Source organism: Oncorhynchus mykiss, chromosome 10, assembly GCF_057628025.1.
Source record: "Oncorhynchus mykiss isolate SJ-2025 chromosome 10, ASM5762802v1, whole genome shotgun sequence".
NCBI classification, from domain to species: domain Eukaryota; kingdom Metazoa; phylum Chordata; class Actinopteri; order Salmoniformes; family Salmonidae; genus Oncorhynchus; species Oncorhynchus mykiss.
In genome coordinates, this window is record NC_143031.1 from 19,633,523 (window position 1) to 19,656,940 (window position 23,418).

Sequence of the window (23,418 nt, forward strand, 5' to 3'; positions counted from 1 at the left end):
GGGCGGGAGTGGCAGCATTATGTTGTGGGGGTGCTTTGCTGCAGAAGGGACTGGTACACTTCACAAAATAGATTGCTTATTGAGGAAGGAAAATGATGTGGATATATTGAAGCAACATCTCAAGACATTAGTCAGGAAGTTAAAGCTTTGTCGCAAATGGGTCTTCCAAATGGTAAATAACCCCAAGCATACTTCCAAAGTTGTGGCAAAATGGCTTAAGGACAACAAAGTCAAGGTGTTGGAGTAGCCATCACAGAGCCCTGACCTCAATCCCATAGAAAATTTGTGGGCAGAACTGAAAAAACGTGTGCGAGCAAGGAGGCCTACAAACCTGACTCAGTTACACCAGCTCTGTCAGGAGGAATGGGACAAAATTCACCCAACTTATTGTGGGAAGCTTGTGGATGGCTACCCGAAACATTTGACCCAAGTTAAACAATTTAAAGGCAATGCTACCAAATACTAATTGAGTGCATGTAAACTTTTGAACCACTGGGAATGTGATTAAATAAATAAAGAATTATCTCTACTAATATTCTGACATTTCACATTTATAAAATAAAGTGGTGATCCTAACTGACCTAAGACAGGGAAGTTTTACGAGGATTAAATGTCAGGAATTGTGAAAAACTGAGTTTAAATGTATCTGTCTAAGGTGTATGTAAACTTCTGACTCCAACTGTAGGTATAGTACCAGTACAAAGGCTACCACAAAGACCTGCTTATCCCTAATGATCAGTATGCACATGTAAAATACGAGATAATCAATGTTAATAGACTATACACTAATAAAAAAATGTAAACAGAAAAAAACAAATGGCTTATAAGTCGATTTATCATTCTATACCAATAACATACAGTGACATTGGGCATTGTATTGTCATATCATTGCGGAGCAGATAAACAGTCTCGGAGCGCATTGTTCACCTCTAAGGAACAAAATCTCGTCAAAGAAAATAGCTTCCTGTGCTTTGTCTGTAGCTCTCCAGCCAGGTCTTGAGTTTCATCTGCACATCTATTTTTTTCTTGACTGTTAGGGGATGACTGTGTCCCAATTGCCATTCTATTGCATGTATAGTGCACTACAGATCCCTATTGGCCCTGGTCAAAAGTAATGCACTATATATGAAATAGGGTGACATTTTGGAGACAACTGATGTTTGTTATAGGTCAGAAGCCTTACTTGGCTAATGAAGCTTGCTATTACATGATGGTAGTTTAGTGAAATTAAAGCAAGATCCTCACGTGAATTTCATGCCAAGGAAAACAAGGGGATGTTATACAACAAGTGTGGCCTCGCAGTTATAAAATATTCCTGAAGCCTAAACTATCTGACTTTCACAGAGGTAAATCGATAGGCCACTCTAGTGGGTGATGTTTTTTTCCCATCTTTAGATAATGGCCTCCAACACTTTACCATTGTCTTACATCTGACAAGGTACAAATCTGTCGTTCTACCCCTGAACAAGGCAGTTAACCCACTGTTCCTAGGCCGTCATTGAAAATAAGAATTTGTTCTTAACTGACCTGCCTAGTTAAATAAAGGTACATTTTTTTTTTTTTAAACATTGGATTCTGCCTGCACGGATCTGTCTCGCATCTCACAAAAGGTAATGGGATAAATCAAAAGTAGTCTGGCTACAATGGGCTGCCATAACATTAGAAAGTATTACCATCAAATATGAATATGAGTTCCACGTTCGACAAGACAGATCAGTTTGACGGACGAGCGTCACGGAGGAGTGACGCCATCTGGCGTGAGACAATGAAACTTCACTTAAGGACAAAGGTCATAATTCATTATGATGCAGTAATAATGCATAATCATTATGCATTATTGACATAAGCACATATGACCTCGTATGATGTCTTACCATTATTCCTGATTCATCCTGAATAATCAGCCCTAGGCATTAATGAGTGCATAATTAAACATGATAAGGGCTCATACCTAATTACAACAAGTTATAATGCATTATACCTGTTGACCTGAGTTATTTCAATGATGTGGTCACAAAACAAAAACCAAAGACGAGGAGGAGTGGTTTGCGAGGTGGTTACCACTGAAATACCTTGGTGGCAGTTACATTTGCCAAGACACACAGTTACATGTGCCAAACACATCTTAGGCAGTATACTATGAGCAGAAACAAGATTGAAGAGGGAATATTTAGGTCAAGTGGCACCCAATATCTTTTTAATATTCAAATAGAATACCATGTTGTTGGGCAGAAATGTACCCTGTCAAGATATATACTTTTTATGTAATTATCAATCATTGACCAAGTCATCTGACATAACGGATCTTCAAATTATGCAGATCAAATGATTGGTGAGAGTTAGTATACAAATTACCATCTGTCTACTCTATTCACAAGCACATGGTAGCAAGTCTTCAAATTATACACAGATAATGGAAGTTTCTTGAAAGTCTGGGGTCCACCTTCAAACACACAACTTTCAAGCCCACGCAGTTCAGCAAGGATGAGTTGTGTAACGTACCAACTGCTTCTATCCCTCCCGGAAAAAAATGAAAGCCAAACACTTTGCATGAAATCATCCACCCCAACTGAATATAGCTCTCTTTGCTCAAATCCCAATAGAATAAGTTGTCAATGTCGGATTGCTTTTGAAGATCTCCTTTTCTAAAATGATTCACAGAATGAAGTTCAGTGATTATGCTACACATTATACAGCTGCCATTGTAGCCCTTTCCTGCAGTCAAATGACCTCGTGACCTTATGGATGGAATGTTATTCATATTTTTCATAATTAATAAGAATTATTTTTGAGAGAAAAAACTACGAAAATATGGCGTTTCGATGTCAAACAGTTTTGTTATATTTCAGTCTTCTATGATACAAAGTATAATATTGGGATGCAAACTCAATATGTAATACATTTCAACTCTATATCTGTCACGCCCTGATCTTGGTTATCTTTGTTTTCTTTATTATTTTGGTTAGGTCAGGGTGTGACGAGGGTGGTATGTGTGTTTTTGTATTGTCTAGGGGTTTTTGTATGTCTAGTAGTTTTTCTAGTCTAGGTGTTTATATATCTATGGTTGCAGTAAAAGGTTAAGCTGTCATGTTACTATGCCATAGGAATCAAGAATCTACAACTGAACTGGTTACAGTACACAGGGCAGCCTTGCAGGTGAAGGCTTGTGCAGACACCAGGTTATGAACTTGGTAGTATTCAACTTAAATCCTGCAGGTTTAGTGCTTTATAACTTGTTATAAGAATGTATAAGCCTATATAATGTCTTATAAACAAGGGATGTGTTATGTCTCAATGTGTCCACATTTCATTTAAACTGACTCAAAGTGGCTGGTATTTAGCCAAAGTCCTTGTTAGATAATAAGACATAAGGGGTTATATATGCTTATAACAAGTCTTACGATGCATTATACCTGTGTTACACTATATATATACACACACAAAAGTATGTGGACACCCCTTCAAATTAGTGTGTTCGGCTATTTCAGCCACACCTGTTGCTGACAGGTATATAAAATCAAGCACACAGCCATGCAATCTACATTGGCCTTACAGAAGAGCTCAGTGACTTTCAATGTAGCACTGTCATAGGATGCCACCTTTCCAACAAGTCAGTTCATCAATATATTTTTTGCATTGGATATATTTACCATATCATATGGAGACAGAAACAAACATTTTACCTTATCATAAATATATATAATTGCAAATTATGAAATCCTTCCAATAGAAATGTAAAAAAAAACTATTTAGTTACAAATTGAAATTTAATTAAATGAGTTGACTCTTCACATGGGATGATTTCACTGAATAACAAAAGAAAGGGAATATAGAAAAATCTTCAATGATCCATTGCATCTACCAAAAACATTTTCAACATTCATCTGTAAAATGAAACTAAAGCAGCTTTGGTTGTCTTCCTCTTAGGCTTCCATGTCTTCTCCCTGGACCTCCTCAATGGCCACCTCTTAAACATCAGACTTTGAGGCCTCATCTTCACTGTCACTTTCCAACCTTGTTGAAGATGGCTCGTTGTCAGCCTCAAAAAGCCTCAAATTTGCCCGGATGGCCACGAATATCCTTGTATTGGTCAGCCTGTTGTGTGCTTTGGTGTGTGTGTTCCCAAACAAGGACCAGTTGCGCTCTGATTCGGCTGATGTTGGTGGGATTTGGAGAACGATGGAGGCAACAGGGGAAAGAGCTTTAGATCAACAAAGTCCCCTCCACCAGGTGGCTGATGAGATACTGTATGTTGGCACGACTGCCATATTGCATCTCCATCCCAAAGCCCTTGCTTGAAAGTACACTTTGCCAGACTGCCAAGAACCTTGTCCTCATCCAGGCAAAGGTGGCAAGACACAGTAGTGATGACACCATAAGCCTTGTTGATCTCTGCACCAGACAGAGGGTCCAACATGTACGCTGCGGCATGTATGGGCTTCAGGCAGAAGACTTCACGCTTTTTGATGTATTTCAGAACTGCAGTTTCCTCTGCTTGGAGCAACAGTGAAATGGGCAGGGGAGTACGGATTTCTTCTCTAACTTCTGCAAGCAGAGTCTGAACATCAGACAGGATGGCTTTGTCTCCCTCAATCCGTGCAATGGCTACTGCTATAGGTTTCAGGAGTTTCAGGCTGCTTTCCACTCTCTCCCAAAATACATCATCCAGGAGGATCCATATTGGCAGACCCCCCAATGGGTGTTGCTGGGCAGCTTCAATGTGGTGCTCTTATTCTTCTCACTTTGCTTGGTGAGGTAGATTGCTGCTATAACTTGATGACCCTTCACATACCTAACCATTTCCTTGGCTCTCTTGTAGACTGTATCCATTGTTTTCAGTGCCATGATGTCCTTGAGGAGCAGATTCAATGCATGATCAGCACATGCATTGAATCCACTTTAGACCAAGCAGCCTTCATGTTCGCAGCATTGTCTGTCACCAGTGCAAATACCTTCTGTGGTCCAAGTTCATTGATGACTGCCTTCAGCTCATCTGCAATGTAGAGACCGGTGTGTCTGTTGTCCTTCGTGTCTGTGCTCTTGTAGAATACTGGTTGAGGGGTGGAGATGATGTAGTTAATTATTCCTTGCCCATGAACATTCGACCAGCCATCAGAGATGATTGCATGCAATACATTCTGCTTTCTCTATGATGTGCTTGACCTTCATTTGAACTCTGTTGAACTCTGCATCCAGCAAATGAGTAGATAAAGCATGTCTGGTTGGAGGGGTCTATGCTGGGCGAATAACACTCAGAAATCTCTTCCAATACACATTGCCTGTGAGCATCAGAGGTGAACCAGTTGCATACACAGCTCGAGCAAGACATTCATCAGCATTTCTCTGACTACGTTCCTCCATTGTGTCAAGAAAACTTCTGATTCCAGAAGGACCATGTGCTGGTGCTATCGATAAGGTGTCTGATTCATAATTATCTCCTCGAATAGAAGTAGAGGGACTTTTGTCAGAGGCTGCTTGTTGTGAGCTCTGAGGGAACTTTATACACTTGGCCAGATGATTCTGCATCTTTGTTGCATTTGGCATAGTATTTGCAAATGTACACAGCTTTTCCTTCTACATTAGCTGCCACACGTGGCATTTTCCTGTAAAGATTAGGAAAAAAATAGGAAAAAAAATAATAATACAATTCCATGTACAGATAAATAGTTAAGCAGTTAGATTAAACAACTCCTTTGTAAATGTTGTAAAATGAATCATGTATGGAAACAGGTGAATTAACACTCCTCAGTTAGCAGCCTCAAGCAAGTTAAATCCCACATGGTAGCAAAAACTAACTAGCAGAAATTGTTAACAAGTTAGAAATGATTTAAACATACTTTGCTGTAGGCTACTATTTACTAGTAAACACAAAAATTATGTCATATAAAATATATTCACCCCACCCAGTATTGTAATCAAAACTTACCAGAACGCATGTAGTCCTTGGCTCAGAAAGTGTAGTAGTGTGGGCTCAATAGCATCTCATTAGTGTGCAAGATCTTGAGAATCAGCTGTACATGTGATGGAAGAATGCACTGTGCATACAGAGGGTTGCTATAGTTTAACCAAAATATGCCACAAGACCTAGAATTGCCTTGTGTATCCCACAAAAAAAAGATTCACTGATATAAGCTAACTTTATGATGAATTTAAGCTAAATTCCCGTGCTTAACTTCTCATGGAAAATATCCGGAAACATTCTGGACATTTAGCGGAAAGTTTCCGACACTTTGCAACACTAGTCCCAACTGTAAAGTTTGGTGGAGGAGGAATAATGGTCTGGGGCTGTTTTTCATGTTTTGGGTTAGGTTCCTTAGTTCCAGTGAATGGGAAATCTTAAAGCTGCAGCATTCAATGACATTCAATGCAGTTTGGGGAAGGCCCTTTCCTGTTTCAGCATTACAATATCCCTGTGCACAAAGCGAGGTCCATACAGAAATGCTTTGTCGAGATTGGTGTGGAAGATCTTGACTGGCCTGCACAGAGCCCTGACCTCAACCCTATTGAACACCTTTGGGATGAATTGGAACGCCGACTGCAAGCCAGGCCTAATTGCCCAACATTAGTGCCCAACCTCACTAATGCTCTTGTGGCTGAATGGAAGCAAGTCCCCACAGCAATGTTCCAAAATCTAGTGGGAAGCCTTCCCAGAAGAGTGGAGGCTGTTACAGCAGCAAAGGGGGGACCAACTCCATATTAATGCCCATGATTTTGGAATGAGATGTTCGACGTGCAGGTGTCCACAGTTTTGGTCATGTAGTGTATAATGCATTATACCTGCATTACTGCACAAACCAGTCATTGGAGTACAGGTAATACAGTATTTAACCAAATGTTTGTCCTCATTCTAGCCTGGATTTTCCTGAGTGATTTGCATGTGCCTGTGCTTATTATACCGAAGGTCAATAAGGTTAACGTTATCTGTTGGAACCAGTCCAAACACCTGCACAAGATATTTTCACCACCCTCAATCAAATGCTGGTACCGTGGCGATTTTGGGCAGTCTGGCAATTTTGGCAAATGCTAGAAGGGCCGGACCATCTTTTATTGGGGTGGGCTGATCGAAATATTAAATATATAATATTAAATCATTATTTAAAATAAAACATTGACACTGCCGACAGCCCATGGACCTGCTTTTTTTAATGACATTTGAGCAATTTGTCATTATAATCTATATTGAGCATTTGGCTGACCATTGGGGTACAGGCATTGGATTGCGAGTGGCACCGATGAGATGTGGGCTGGTGTAGCTGAATTTTTGTCCCAGTCCGCCCATGGTTGGCATTATCATCCTGTTTTAGCATAGTTTTAAATCTTTCCAATAATTATTACGCAAATGTACATTGGACTGAAAATTACATACAGCCGAAAACACAGTTTACTAAAACTGTAGTAAATGTAAATTACATCAGATGAGTTAAACACATCTGTCAACAGTTCTATGCACTACTGATTTGAAATCAATCAAATAATGCTAGTGTGAGCCTGCAGCTGCTCTCCCACCTCCATGATTAGAAGGCTAGCCGAACCAAATAATTACTTTGTCTCATCATCTCTACATGGATCCAAATTCTTTGTGCAATTTTGTGTTGAGTCTCTGGTCAGCTTTTGTTTTGGAGTAGTTTTCTTTTCATAAACGCACCAAAAACACATTGACTTTGGAACGTCAATTTTGTTGTACCCATTTGGGTGCCTTGGAACGTCATGTCAATGTCTGAATGTCGTTTTATCAGATTGATTTACTATATCCATTAGTTTAACCTGTCTCCCGTTATTCATTATGAAATACATCTAACAAAAGGTAGCCTAAAACGTAAGACTTTATGTTCAACATCTCAAATTTTGACAAATGTAACCTAGAGTTCGATACTTACATTTCGACATTCCATTGCGAGAGAATGCAAAAGAAAAATCCTGTACTGAAACGTAACGTTCACTTCTCAGACTTTTTGTTTGATATTTTTGAAGAATAAACCTCGTCCTCTTCGTCACGTCTTTCCCGTAACTATTTTACTCCTATATGGCAGTATGCATGCACATCGGGATTCATTCTCCAATCAGCTGATAGCACATGAACGAGCTCTGACGTGATTCCTTGCCCTGCTCTCCCCGAAATCACAAAAAAAAAAACATTACAGAAGTGTACGAAAAGGTTATGGCAATGACTCATGATAGCAATGACGGGTATATCTATTGTACAATGCATTTTCCCTCGTTATCTTCATAATATTACACACTGACAGCCTGTAAATTCCCCACTGGCCAAACCATGTCATTTCAACTTATAAATGTGGTTAATATTTGGTTGAGATGTTGAACAATGAGATTGCAACCTTTATTCAACCACTCAAAAAGACAGCCAGTAGTTGAATTCCCGACTTGTTATCACTATACCATCTAGAAGCACAACCAAATTCCAATGGAAAACAATGTCAGATTTTTGGTTTAGTTGTCATCAAAATGTCTCCAACACAATCATTAAGTTTGCTGACGACACAACAGCCTGATCAACAACAACACCCCTAATGTTACTTCAATACCTCAACTACCTCGTACCCCTGCACATTTACTCGGTACTGATACTCCTTGTGTATAGCCTCGTTATTATAGCCTCGTTATTATTTTATTACTATTTATTTTTTTATTTCACAATTTTTTTTAAATATATTTTTTCTTTTTTCTCCTTATTATCCAATTGTTAGTAGTTACTATCTTGTCTCATCGCTACAACTCCCGTACAGGCTCGGGAGAGACGAAGGTTGAAAGCCATGCGTCCTCCGAAACACAACCCAACCAAGCGACACTGCTTCTTAACACAGCGCCATCCAACCTGGAAGCCAGCTGCACCAATGTGTCTTAGGAAACACCGTGCACCTGGCGACCTGGTCAGCGTGCACTGCGCTCGGCCCGCCACAGGAGTCGCTAGTGCGCGTTGAGACAATGATATCCCTACCGGCCAAACCCTCCCTAACCCGGACGACGCTAGGCCAATTGTGCATCGCCCCTCGGACCTCCCAGTCGCGGCCGGCTGCGACAGAGCCTGGGCGCGAACCCAGAGTCTCTGGTGGCACAGCTAGCACTGCGATGCACCACCCTGGAGGCCCGATTTGTATTACTTTTGAACTCTGCGTTTCACTGCTACACCTGTTGTATTCAGCACGTGACCAATACAATTTGATTTGAATTTCTATTTTTTGTTGAATTCTGGGTTGAATTGAAAAACAATAGCTGCTGATGACTTTGCAAATGCTATATAGGCCTATATGAGTGAAATTATCTATGGTCATACCATATTTCATTTGCTCTGTTAAACTTACCCTATGGAATGAGTTCAATAGGGTTAGGGTAGCAACAGTTAATTTATTTAATTTTTTAATTTTTAAGTGGAATTCTCTCAACAATCATTCTCAAGATAGCACATTGGTAATAGTCAGTGACAAATAGCATAGCTAAGCATGGCTTGGTTAAAATCCTGGATGGGAGACCAAAGGATAGCTGTAAAAAGATACATTATCCAGTAAGAGGTACTGCCCGGCCTATTGTTTTTCTGATAGTGGATATAACGTTGAAGATCTGACGTTGTTTCAAAAGTACAAATTTAACATATTTTATACAAGGTTTGTCTATGTTTAAATTTGGATACCATGATGACAACATCCTGTGGTTGAAATTACCCAGTTTAATTTGATGCCTTTTTAAAATCCAATGTATTTTCCACATCACAAGACATTGACAAATTACATTGAAACCAGTTGGTGTCTAGTGGTGTCTAGTGGGAAATGACTGCCAAATATTGTAAATGTTATCGTTAGGTAGGTCTATAACATCTCTTAATTATCATATTATTACAAAATACTAATGGATAAACAAAATATGTGGGACAGGTAACCATTTTAAATAGTGCCCTTTATTCATGTGTTCTTTATGCATCTTATTTGCTGATAAATAAATAAATACATTCTCCATGATATTGGATAATCTTAATAAACAGTTTTTTGTTGCCTTCATCATACTTATACCATACTGTATCTAACATGTCATACTTTGTTCAGGCAGAACAGTATCATAGCAGATGTGAAAACCTTGTTTCCTGTGGGATCTTTCCAGTCTCTGTAGGCTGTTCATCAGTGTTGGCCCTATGTTCCTCCTCTAACTTCCCTACCATGTGGTGTTATGATAATATATTTCCACATCTTTGTTCAATTCTTTTCTTCTGTGGTGTTATTTTAAGAGCAATCATCACACAACTCCCTGAGACAGTTCAAATACAGTTTGGTCTGTCTGAGTGGGCAAATTGTCACTTTAACTTCTCACATAATGGAATAAATATTAATTAGAATTGCATTGCAGGAATGATATGCTATACAGGACCTATGCAAAAATCCAAAGCTTAACTGTGCATAATTAGCCTACAGTGCCTACTCTGTGTGCAAGCATATGCTTTTGTTGAATCGGTTTTCAATTATAAAACAATTTAAAAAAGGGTACACATCAAAAAATATTCTTATTTTTTACATTTCACCTTTATTTAACCAGGTAGGCAAGTTGAGAACAAGTTCTCTCAGCGAAGTAAATACAATATAGCGAGTAAAACACTGGAATGGTTGATTTGCAGTGGAAAAATGTGCTGAGGAGAGATAGAAATAATGGGGTGCAAATGAGCAAAATAAATAAATACAGTAGTTGTTTGGGCTAAATTATAGATGGGCTATGTACAGGTGCAGTAATCTGTGAGCTGCTCTGACAGCTGGTGCTTAAAGCTAGTGAGGGAGATAAGTGTTTCCAGTTTCAGAGATTTTTGTAGTTCGTTCCAGTCATAGGCAGCAGAGAACTGGAAGGAGAGGCAGCCAAAGGAAGATTGATTTTGGGGGTGACCAGAGAGATATACCTGCTGGAGCGCGTGTTACAGGTGGGTGCTACTATGGTGACCAGCGAGCTGAGCTAAGGGGGGACTTTACCTAGCAGGGTCTTGTAGATGACCTGGAGCCAGTGGGTTTGGCGACGAGTATGAAGCGAGGGCCAGCCAACGAGAGCGCACAGGTCGCAGTGGTGGGAAGTATATGGGGCTTTGGTGACAAAACGGATGACAAAATGGATTTAAACGGATAAAACGGATAAATACAGTGTATGAAATAAAATGGATAAATACAGTGTATGAAGTAAAACGGAAGTGACAGGTTCATCCAAATATAGCATCCTCCCTTGAGAACGCAGACAGGCAATATCACTTGGTGATGCTCACGCAATCCCTAGAATTGTGTGAGTAAAGGGGATAGTGTATTGGTAGTGTCTTGGTCGCACAGTATAATATATAGTATACAATAGAACAGCAGCGTTGACTGTGTGTGTGTGTGTGTGTGTGTGTATGTGTGTGTGCTTGTGTGTGGTTGTGTGTGTGTTTATGTGTGGTTGTGTGTGGTTGTGTATGGCTGTGCTTGTGTGTAAGGGTTGGATGTGTGGAGAGTCAGTAGTGCAGATAGTCTCTGAGGTGCAGGTCTGTGCAGGTCGACAGCTAGGTTTACCTGTTTAGCAGTCTGATGGCCTGGTTGTAGAAGCTGTCTTGGAGTCTATTGTTCCGAGACCTGATGATCCGATATCATTTGCCAGATAGTAGCAGAGTGAACAGTCCATGGGTGACGGAGTCCTCAACAATCTTCGGGCCTTCCTCAGACGCCGCATGATATTGCTATTGCTTACTAGCCATTTAATAGTTAGAGTCCTACTTCATTAGACAGGAAAATGGCTTGTGGCAGTTAAAACACTGTATAAACAAAGTGTTGAGATTTCACTTCAGGAGGAATTTCTTCACTCTGCAGGTATCCATGGCAACATACTCACAAGAGTAACTCAGTCCCTCATTGTTGCCTGCAAATTTCAACAGAGTCTACATCAGATGCCTGGGAAAAATGTTCACATTTGAGAATACAAATTGGTTGAATTGGATGGTGTTTGCCTCTGTCTCAAAATGTCGATGTATGTGACAATCAGCACATCCACATTGAACTGTTAATGTGCCAGTGTTTGAACCACAAGTTATTTCTGAGTACACCTCTAGTTTCTCTTCATTTGGGTGTGAGCGAATCATATCAGTGATATGATATCACCCAATGCACCATGGGTTGTATATGTATCGATCGTCTCCAAGTAGGAGAGCTGTTCTTGGATTAGTTCCCTCCTGTCCATATAATTGTATCAATTGTGGGGTTGGCTTAGACTGTTGAAAACAAATACATTTGCACATTGAGCACTTGTTGTCTCTAAAATATGTTGTTATAGTTGTTGGTTAGCCACTAGTCAGCCAGGATCCGCCAGAGCCGCCAGTCAGCCAGGATCCGCCAGAGCCGCCAGTCAGCCAGGATCCTCCAGAGCCGCCAGTCAGCCAGGATCCTCCAGAGCCGCCAGTCAGCCAGGATCTTCCAGAGCCGCCAGTCAGCCAGGATCTGCCAGAGCCGCCATTCAGCCAGGATCTGCCAGAGCCACCATCCAGCCAGGATCTGCCAGAGCCGCCATTCAGCCAGGATCTTCCAAAGCCGCCATCCAGCCAGGATCTGCCAGAGCCGCCATTCAGCCAGGATCTGCCAGAGCCGCCATTCAGCCAGGATCTGCCAGAGCCGCCATCCAGCCAGGATCTGCCAGAGCCGCCAGTCAGCCAGGATCTTCCAGAGCCGCCATCCAGCCAGGATCTGCCAGAGCCGCCATTCAGCCAGGATCTGCCAGAGTCGTCAGTCAGCCAGAAGCTGCCAGAGCCGTCAACCAGCCTGAACGATCTCTCAGTCCTGAGCTACCCCTCAGTCCTGAGATACCCCTCAGTTCTGAGCTGCTCCTCAGTTCTGAGCTACCCCTCAGTCCGGAGCTGCCCCTCAGTCCGGAGGAGTTTGTTTAGTCCAGTGGGGCACTTTAGTAGTGTTGCCAGTCCTAGATTGGCGGCGAGGGTCGCCGTTCCTAGGAGGAGACTAAAGCGGACAAAGACTTTGGTGGAGTGGGGTCCACGTCCTGCGCCAGAGCCGCCACTGCGGACAGATGCCCACCCAGACCCTCCCCTATATGTTCAGGTTTTGAGGCCGGAGTCCGCACCTTGGAGTGGGGGGGGGGGCGGGGGGGGGGGGGGGGGGGGGTACTGTCACGTTCTGACCATAGTTCTTTTGTGTTTTATTTGTTTTAGTGCTGGTCAGGACGTGAGCTGAGTGGGCATTCTATGTTGTGTGTCTAGTTTTCCCATTTCTATGTTTGGCCTGATATGGCTCTCAATCAGAGGCAGGTGTTAGTCATTGTCTCTGATTGGGAACCATATTTAGGTAGCCTGTTTTGTGTTGGGTTTTGTGGGTGGTTGTCTTCTGTCTTTGTGTTTATGCACCAGATAGGACTGTTTCGTTTTTTTCACATTTGTTGTTTTGTATTTTGTAGTGTTCACGTTTATTGTCCATATTAAACATGTTGAACACTAACCACGCTGCATTTTGGTCCTCCTCTCCTTCAACGGAAGACAACCGTTACACTCCCCATCCAACTTAACTGAGCTTGAGAGAATCTGCAGAGAGGAATGGGAGAAATTCCCCAAATACAGGTGTGCCAAGCTTGTAGCGTCATAACCAAGAATACTCAAGGCTGTAATTGCTGCCAAAGGTGTTACAACAAAGTAATGGGTAAAGGATCTTAATACTTATGTAAATTTGCAAACATTTCTAAAAACCTGTTTTTGCTTTGTGATTATGGGGTATTGTGTTTAGATTCATGAGGATTTTAAAAAATGTTTTAGAATAAGGCTGTAACGTAACAAAATGTTGAAAAGTGAGGGCGTCTGAAAACTTTCCGAATGCACTGTAAAGTTTCTCCCTTTTCTCTTTCCCTGTCGCTCACTCAAACTCACACACGTACTCAGTTGCAGAGAAGAGGATGATATTTGCCAAATATACCCATTTCTAACAATGTTTGTTGCAGGAATGATATGACAGACATAACTTATTATTTTTTTGTCTCTTAATGTCTCATTACGCAAACAGTTTTTGCATTTACCTTTCTTGGGGGAACCGCTGTCTGGGACAATGTCCTCAGGATTATGGAACTGTGTGTTTATACAAAAGTTGTATTTATATAGCCCTTCTTACATCAGCTGATATCTCAAAGTGCTGTACAGAAACCAAGCCTAAAACCCCAAACAGCAAGCAATGCAGGTGTAGAAGCACGGTGGCTAGGAAAAACTCCCTAGAAAGGCCAAAACCTAGGAAGAAACCTAGAGAGGAACCAGGCTATGAGGGGTGGCCAGTCCTCTTCTGGCTGTGCCAGGTGGAGATTATAACAGAACATGGCCAAGATGTTCAAATGTTGATAAATGACCAGCATGGTCAAATAATAATAATCACAGTGGTTGTCGAGGGTGCAACAGGTCAGCACCTCAGGAGTAAATGTTAGTTGGCTTTTCATAGCCAACTGACATTTGAGATAATTGAATTTTAATTTCTCTACCACAAGTCGCTTCCAACATAATTTTAGACAATTTGACAGTACGTTCAACCGGCCTCACAACTGCAGACCACATGTAACCACGCCAGCCCAAGATCTCCACGTCCGGCTTCTTCACCTGCAGGATTGTCTTAAATCAGCCACCCGGACAGCTGATGTAACTGGGGAGCATTTTGGGCTGTAATAAAGCCCTTTTGTGGGGATTGTTTCCTGCTGATTGGCTGGGCCTGGCTAGCTAGTGGGTATGTCTGCCCCCCCCCCCCCCCCAGGCCCACCCATGGCTGCGCCCCTGCCCAGTCATGTGAAATCCATAGATTAGGGCCAAATGAATTTGTTTATATTGACTGATTCATTATATGAACTGTAACTCGGTAAAAAAAAAAAAAATTGTCACATGTATTGTGTGATATTTGGCATTTCATTAGGATCCCCATTAGATGTTGTGAAAGCAGCAGCTACTCATCCTGGGGTCCACACAAAACACAAACATGACATAATACAGAACATTAATAGAAAATAATATCTCAAAGACAGAACTACATAAAGGTAAAAACGGCACACAGCCTACATACATATCAATACATACACACAAAATATCTAGGTCAAATAGGGGACATGCATTGTGCCTGTTAGGTGCTGTTTTATCTGGGGGGTATTTACCATCTTTGCTGTTCATTTGAGCAATATGAGATGGAAAGGAGTTCCATGCAATAATGGCTCTATATAACACTACACTTTCTTACATTTGTTCTGGATTTGGGGACTATGAAAAGACCCTTGGTGGCATGTCTGGAGGGGTAAGTATGTGTGTCAGAGGTGTGTGTAAGTTGATTATGTAAACAATTTGGAATTTCTAGAACATGAATGTTTCTTATAAAAAGAAGTGACGCAGTCAGTGTCTCCTCAACTCTTAGCCAAGGGAGACTGGCATGCATAGTATTAATATCAGCTCTCTGATTACAATGAAGAGAAAGGTGTGCCGTTCTGTTCAGGGCCAGCTGCTGCTTAACTATGTCTTTCTTTGCAGTACTTGACCACATGACTGGACAATAATCAAGGTATGACAAAACTAGAGCCTGCAGGACTTGCTTTTTGGAGTGTGGTGTCAAAAAAGCAGAGCATCTCTTTATTATGGACAGACCTCTCCCCATCTTTACAACCATTGAATCTATATGTTTTGACTATGACAGTTTACAATCCTAAGGTAACTCCAAGTAATTTAGTCTCCTCAACCTGTTCAACAGTCACACCATTCATTATCAGATTCACCTGAGGTCTAGAGTTAAGGAAACGATTTGTACCAAATACAATGCTCATGAAAAAGGAATTTGTGGCGGAGTTGAAGTAGTAAAATGTGATTATTTCAAGCCCTCAGACAATCTATTATCTGTACACTACTGAAGTATTGCAAACACATTGGCCAAAATGGATGTATGGCCACCTAGTGGTATTAAAATGCATATACTGTATTTAAATGTGCCAAGAGAGGGTAAGTGTAAAGGCCTTCTCAGCAGCGGTATATTTGTTCAAAATAAGTAAAAATGCATTATAATTAACAGGGAGAGAACAACACAGAACTATATTAGACATTTGGTCCAAGGTAAACTACTATTCAAAAGTTTGGGGTCACTTAGAAATGTCCTTGTTCTTGAAAGAAAAGCCATTTTTTTGTCCATTAAAATAACATCAAATTGATCAAAAATACATTGTTAATGTTGAACTTGACTATTGAGACCTTGTGGGACTCCCAATCAGAGCTGGTTGTGATACAGCCTGGATTTGAACCAGCGTGTCTGTACGGACACCTGTTCTTCAAGGAGTTCTGAAATGCAGTGCCTTAGACCGCTGCGCCACTCAGGAGTCTGAGTTACAACATAATAGTGAAGACATCAAAACTATGAAATAACACATCATCATGTAGTAACCAAACAAGTGTTAAACAAATCAAAATATATTTAATATTCAAGATTCTTCAAATAGCCACCCTTTGCCTTGATGACAGCTTTGCACACTCTTTTAATTCTCTTAACCAACTTCACCTGGAATGCTTTTCCAACATTCTTCAAGGAGTTCCCACATATGCTGAGCACTTGATGGCTGCTTTCCCTTCACTCTGCGGTCCGACTCATCCCAAACCATCTCAATTGGGTTGAGGTTGGGGGATTGTGGAGGCCAGGTCATCTGATGCAGCACTCCATAACTCTCCTTCTTGGTAAAATAGCCCTTACACAGCTTGGAGGTGTGTTGGGTCATTGTCCTGTTGAAAAACAAATGATAGTCCCATTATGCGTAAGCCAGATGGGATGGCATAATGCTGCAGAATGCTGTGGTAGCCATGCTGGTTAAGTGTGCCTTGAATTTTAAATAAATCACAGACAGTGTCACCAGCAAAGCACCCTCACACCATAACACCTCATCCTCCATGCTTTGCAGTGGTAAATACACATGCAGAGATCATCCGTTCACCCACACCGAGTCTCACAAAGACCTGGAGGTTGGAAACAAAAATCTCCAATTTAGACTCCAGACCAAAGGACAAATTTCCACCGGTCTAAAGTCTATTGCTCGTGTTTCTTGGCCCAAGCAAGTCTTCTTCTTCTTGCTGTACTTTTAGTAATTGAATCTGGTTGAGAGAATGCCAAGAGTATGCAAAGTTGCCATCAAGGCAAAGGGTGGCTACTTTGAAGAATATAAAATATTACTCCAAATCTTAAAGACGTGTTCACTTAAAAGTATATGCTTTTGCTCACTAAGATTAAACAGGACCTGATTAACTGGTCTACGCTACCAAACTCTCTGTTTGGCAGAATGAATGTCCTTCCTCTATTCCAAAATATCCCCTGCCATCTATCTCAGTACTTTTTTCAGGAAATGAATGCCAATATGTCTAAATATATCTGGAACAATAAGAAACCCAGAACCAAATTTACCAAACTAATTAAGCCGAAGGATTTAGGAGCGGTCTCTTTTTCAAATCTGCAACTATATTACTGGTCTGCTCAGATGAAACACATGATTAGTTGGTGCCTAGACAGACCACTTACTTTGGGTTTGGATGGAATCAATAGCATGTCATCCAAGTGCATTAGCCTTATCTGACAATTATCTGACAGTACACAATACACTCTTAGCTTTGGAAAGATGCAAGGACGTACTTGCAGATTCCAGACCATATATCACTCTGGTCACCGATTGCCCTTAATCCAGCTCTTCCCCCCAAATAAGGAGTATTGGACTTCTGGACTGGAAGACAAAGGGTATTGCTGACCTTACGCCTATATTTACTCAGGACACTCTGAAATCGTTCCAACAGATAAAAACTGAGTTTGACTTACCCAACAAATATTATTTTAGGAACCTACAATTTAGACACTTCATAGAGGGTCAGAAGAAAGTTGATTAACTATATTTTTTATCAAGGCACAAGGCGAGACCCAAATGCAGACACAGGAGGCAGATGGTTGGAGTCTTACAATGTTTATTAATCCAAATGGGTAGGCAAGAGAATGGTCGTGGACAGGCAAAAAGGTCAAAACCAGATCAGAGTCCAGGAGGTACAGAGTGGCAGACAGGCTCGGGGTCAAGGCAAGCAGAATGGTCAGGCAGGCGGGTACAAAGTCCAGAAACAGGCAAGGGTCAAAACCGGGAGGACTAGAAAAAGGAGAACGCAAAAAGCAGGAGAACAGGAAATCCGCTGTTTGACTTGGAAACATACAAGACAAACTGGCACAGAGAGACAGGAAAAAGGGATAAATATACTGGGGAAAATAAGTGACCCCTGGAGGGGGTGGAGACAATCATAGGACAGGTGAAACAGATCAGGGCGTGACAGTTTTCAAATGACTGAAGTTATAACACTATTTACGAATCCTACTGTTCGGAGAGGTTTAATCTCCGACATTTTATTGAACAGAAGTGCCTCATCCCATGATGTGTTGAGACATGTTTTGGAGAGAGACATTGGACATGCATACTATCTGCGAAAAGGTCTACTCCAAATGCACCTCCATAAACATCCAATAACCAATAACTACAATTTTTTAATAGAACCTACTTCACACCTGTCCGCCTTCACAGAATGTTTTCCAATGTATCATTTATGTTTCAAATGTAAACAGGATACTGGCACCTTCATGCACGTTTTTTGGTATTGTGGCAGAATCCAGTCTTGTTGGAATGATATTCATTTACACATCCAGAAGATCGTGGGTAGACAATTTGCTTTTTCACCTTATATTCACTCTACTTTGATTGTAACCTTGTGTTTTGACTCTGAACATCTGTTCAATACCCTTGTTTACTTAGCCAAAAAAATCATTGTAACTGTGGTCCACACCTGAAGTACCATCTGCGAGAATGCGGCTTTCTCAAGCTTCTGCTATTCTACCCCTAGAGAAACGCCTCTCTGGCGCTCAAGGGCACCAGGTTTCCCATCATTACGCACACCTGTCACCGTCATTACGTGTATCAGTGCTTCTTTCGACTCACCTGGACTCCTTCACGTTTTTGATTGAGTTCCCTATATCTGTCTATTCCTCAGTTTCATCCCCGTGTCAGCATTATTGTCATTATGTTTCCCTTGTCCAGACGCTGTCCTTGTTTCGTTTCATCGTTTCATTCATTAAATGTTCACTCCCTGTCCTCACAAAGACAACTCGGAATAAAACGAGATCAAATCATGACATTAGTTATCTTCAAGTTGGAAAGTCGGAGCTCTAGAAAGATGCCCAAGTTTCCAACTTCGAATTCCGAGATGGATGACCGTTCAAAACTATTTTTCCCAGTCGGATCAAAACATTTTCTGAGTTCCCAGTTGTCCTGAACTCACTGAAGTCAGCTATTTCCGACTTCCCAGTTGTTTTGAACATGGCATTCTTCTTCCACCTGATGGTGAAACTCAAGTCACACCGCATTTGCCTCATGCACAAATTCAGGTTGTTCCTATGACCAGAGAAAGTTAAATATGAATTGATAATTTATATGAAAATAGACATGACGAGCTGCTAATAATAATAAAAACAGAAGGCTTTCAATACACTTGTCTACTCATTCATTGCAGCTGTAGCGCGAGTGGAACTACGGAGAAGCTAGTTCTGTTTTGTGATAGTGTTGAAAAAAAGTGTTGACAGTAGAGAATTAGGCATGAACTCATTCATAAAAACAGCAGCTCTGCAGTATTCTTTGACAGTCTCTCTCTGGTCATTGTTTTAAAAGTTACAAAATCTCAGGCTAGTATTAAACTTTCCTGTGGCCGTGGTCCCTATAGGCACGGTGATTTGTGCTATCCGAATGGCCAGTGCAGTAGGTACACTCGATTTAGCCACAGATTTGCCAAGTAGGCAGAGTTTGTATTTCAGACAAATGAAATGGTTCAGAATGGGAACACTTTGCCTACCCTTAATTTTAGCATTAAAAGACTCAAAAAATGGCCAACAATTTCAGGTCCAGTACCATCGTTGGGCTGCGGGTGTGAAAGATTCAGCAGACTGCTGGCATTACACATCTGGCTAAAAGACTACTGTAGCTCTGCTGGAGTCACTTTTATTGATAACTTTGACACCTTCTGGAAACAGAAGATACTCTACGGGAATGACGGAGTCCATCCAAATCATCTTGGCTCCTGGACTCTGTCCACACATTTCAAGGCTGCGTTGAAACAATGACTGGTAAATGATCCAAGACCAGCTCAGTTAATCCCTACAATTGTGACAATTAGTTGTCATAATGCTGCATCAAATGTACAGTACATGATCTTAAGGGCATTGGCAAACACAATGTAAGTAATTTAATTGATGTACCCCAAATTGCACCAAATACATCTGTTTATCCTACAGCTATTGTAAGCAATAATCATGAGCCTATAAAACAGAGTTACACTGTTAGCACTGAGGCAGTGTGCAATAGTAGGAAGACCACTTTATGCAGCTCACCCTGCACTATCAGCACCAATGTAAATAACATGAGTAAGTCTATCTCTGATAAGCTTCCTAGTAGAGCATTAAAAACAATCAAGCAACCCAGAAAAGTGCTAAAAATAACCCATATTAATATATGTAGCCTAAGAAACAAGGTCCATGAAGTCAATAACTTGCTGGTAACAGATTCATATTCTGACTCTGAAACTCACTTAGATAATACCTTTGATGTGGTAGCAATACATGGTTAAAACATCTACCAAAAAGCGGTTTTCGCTGTCTATATTCAGAAGCACATTCCTGTAAAGCTTAGAGACAATCTAATGTTAAATACTGTTGAAGTAATATGGCTACAGGTTCAATCTTCCTCACCTAAAGCCCATTCTTGTGGGAAGCTGCTATAGACCACCAAGTGCTAACAGTCAGTATCTGGATAATATGTGTAAAATGCTTGATAATGTATGCGATACCAACAGAGAAGTATATTTTCTGTGTGATTTAAATATTAACTGGCTATCATCAAGCTGCCCACTCAGGAAAAAAAATACAACTGTAACCAGTACCTGCAACTTGGATCAAGTTGTCAGTCAACCTACCAGGGTTGTTACAAACAGCACAGGAATTAAATCATCAACATGCATTGATCACATCTTTACAAACGCTGCAGATATTTGTTTTAAAGCAGTAACCAAATCCATAAGATGTAGTGATCACAATATAGTAGCCATATCTAGGAAAACCAAAGTTCCAAAGGCTGGGCCTAATATAGTGTATAAGAGGTCCTACAATAAGTTTAGTAGTGATTCATATGTTGATGATGTAAAGAATATTTGCTGGTCTGTGGTGTGTAATCAGGAGCAAACAGATGCTGCACTTGACACCTTTATGAAACTACTTATTCCAGTTACTAATAAGCATGCACCCATTAAGAAAATTACTGTAAAAACTGTTAAATCCCCTGGGATTGATGAGGAATTGAAAAATTGCATGGTGAGAGGGATGAGGCAAAAAGTATGGCAATTAAGTCTGGCAGCCCAACTGATTGGCAAATGTACTGCAAATTAAGAAATCATGTGACTAAACTAAATAAAAATTAAAAATAAACTACACTATGAAACAAAGATAAATTATATAAAGAAGGACAGTACAAAACTTTGGGGAAACTTAAATTACATTTTTGGGGAAAAAGCCAACTCGGCTCCTTCATTTATTGAATAAGATGGCTCATTCATCACAAAGCCCACTGATATTGCAAACTACTCTAATGACTTTTTCATTGGCAAGATAAGCAAACTTAGGAATGACATGCCAGGAGCAAACCCTGACACTACACATTCAAGTATATCGGACCAAATTATGAAAGACTGTACTTCTGAATTCCGTAAAGTCTGTGTGGAAGAGGTGATTTTTTTTTTGTTGTCTATCAACAATGACAAGTCACCAGGGTCTGACAATCTAGATGGAAAATGACTGAGGATAATAGCAGACAATATTGCCACTCCTATTTGCCACATCTTCAATTTAAGCCTACTAGAGAGCGTGTGCCCTCAGGGCTGGAGGAAAGCTAAAGTCATTCCGCTACCCAAGAATAGTAAAGCCCCCTTTACTGGCTCAAATAGCCGACCAATCACTCTGTTACCAACCCTTAGTAAACTTCTGGAAAAAACTGTGTGTTGACCAGATACAATGCTATTTCACAATAAACAAATTAACAACAGAATTTCAGCATGCTTATAGGGAAGGACACTCAACAAGCACAGCACTTACACAAATGACTGATGATTGGCTGAGAGAAATGTATGAATAAATGATTGTGTGGGCTGTCTTGTTAAACTTCAGTACAGATTCTGACATTATTGATCATAGTCTGATCAATTATTGATCATAACACGTATGTGTTATAACCCCCTGTTATAATGTGGATAAAGAGTTACTTGTCTAACAGAACACAGAGGGTGTTCTTTAACGGAACCCTATCAAATATAATCCAGTTACAATCAGGAATTCCCAAGGGTAGCTGTTTAGGCCCCTTGCTTTTTTAAATTTTTACTAACGACATACCACTGACTTTGAGCAAATCCAGAGTTTCTATGTATCGGATGACTCAACACTATACATGTCAGCTACTACAGCGACTGAAATGACTACAACACTCAACAAAGAGTTGCAGTTAGTTTCAGAGTGGGTGGCAAGGAATAAGTTAGCCCTAAATATTTCTACAACTAAAGGCATTGTATTTGGAACAAAACACTCACTAAACCCTAAACCTCAACTAAGTCTTGTAATAAATTATGTGGAAATTGAGGAAGTTGAGATGACTAAACTGCTTGGTGTAACACTAGATTGTAAACTGTCATGGTCAGAACATATTGATGCAGTAGTAGCTAAGATGGGGAGAAGTCTGTCTATAATAAAGCGATGCTCTGCCTTCTTAACAACACTATCAACAAGGCAGGTCCTACAGGCGCTAGTTTTGTCGCACCTGGACTACTGTTCAGTCGTGTGGTCAGGTGCCACAAAAAGGACTTAGGAAAATTGCAATTGGCTCAGAACAGGGCAGCACGGCTGGCCCTTGGATGTACACAGAGAGTGAATATTAATAATATGCATGTCAATCTCTCCTGGCTGAAAGTGGAGGACAGATTGACTTCATCACTACTTTTATTTATGAGAGGTATTGGTGAATGCACCGAGCTGTCTGTCTAAACTACTGGCACACAGCTTGGACACCCATGCATACCCCATAAGACATACCACAAGAGGACTCTTCACAGTCCCCAAGTCCAGAACAGATTATGGGAGGCACACAGTACTACATAGAGCCATGACTACATGGAACTCTATTTAATATCAAGTAACTGACACAAGCAGTAAAATTTGATTTAAAAAACAGATAAAAAAAACACCCTATGGAACAACGGGGGCACGGGCACAGGCACAGGCACAGGCACAGGCACAGGCACAGGCACACACACACACACACACGCACACACGATAACATACGCACTATACATACACATGGATTTAGTACTGTAGATAT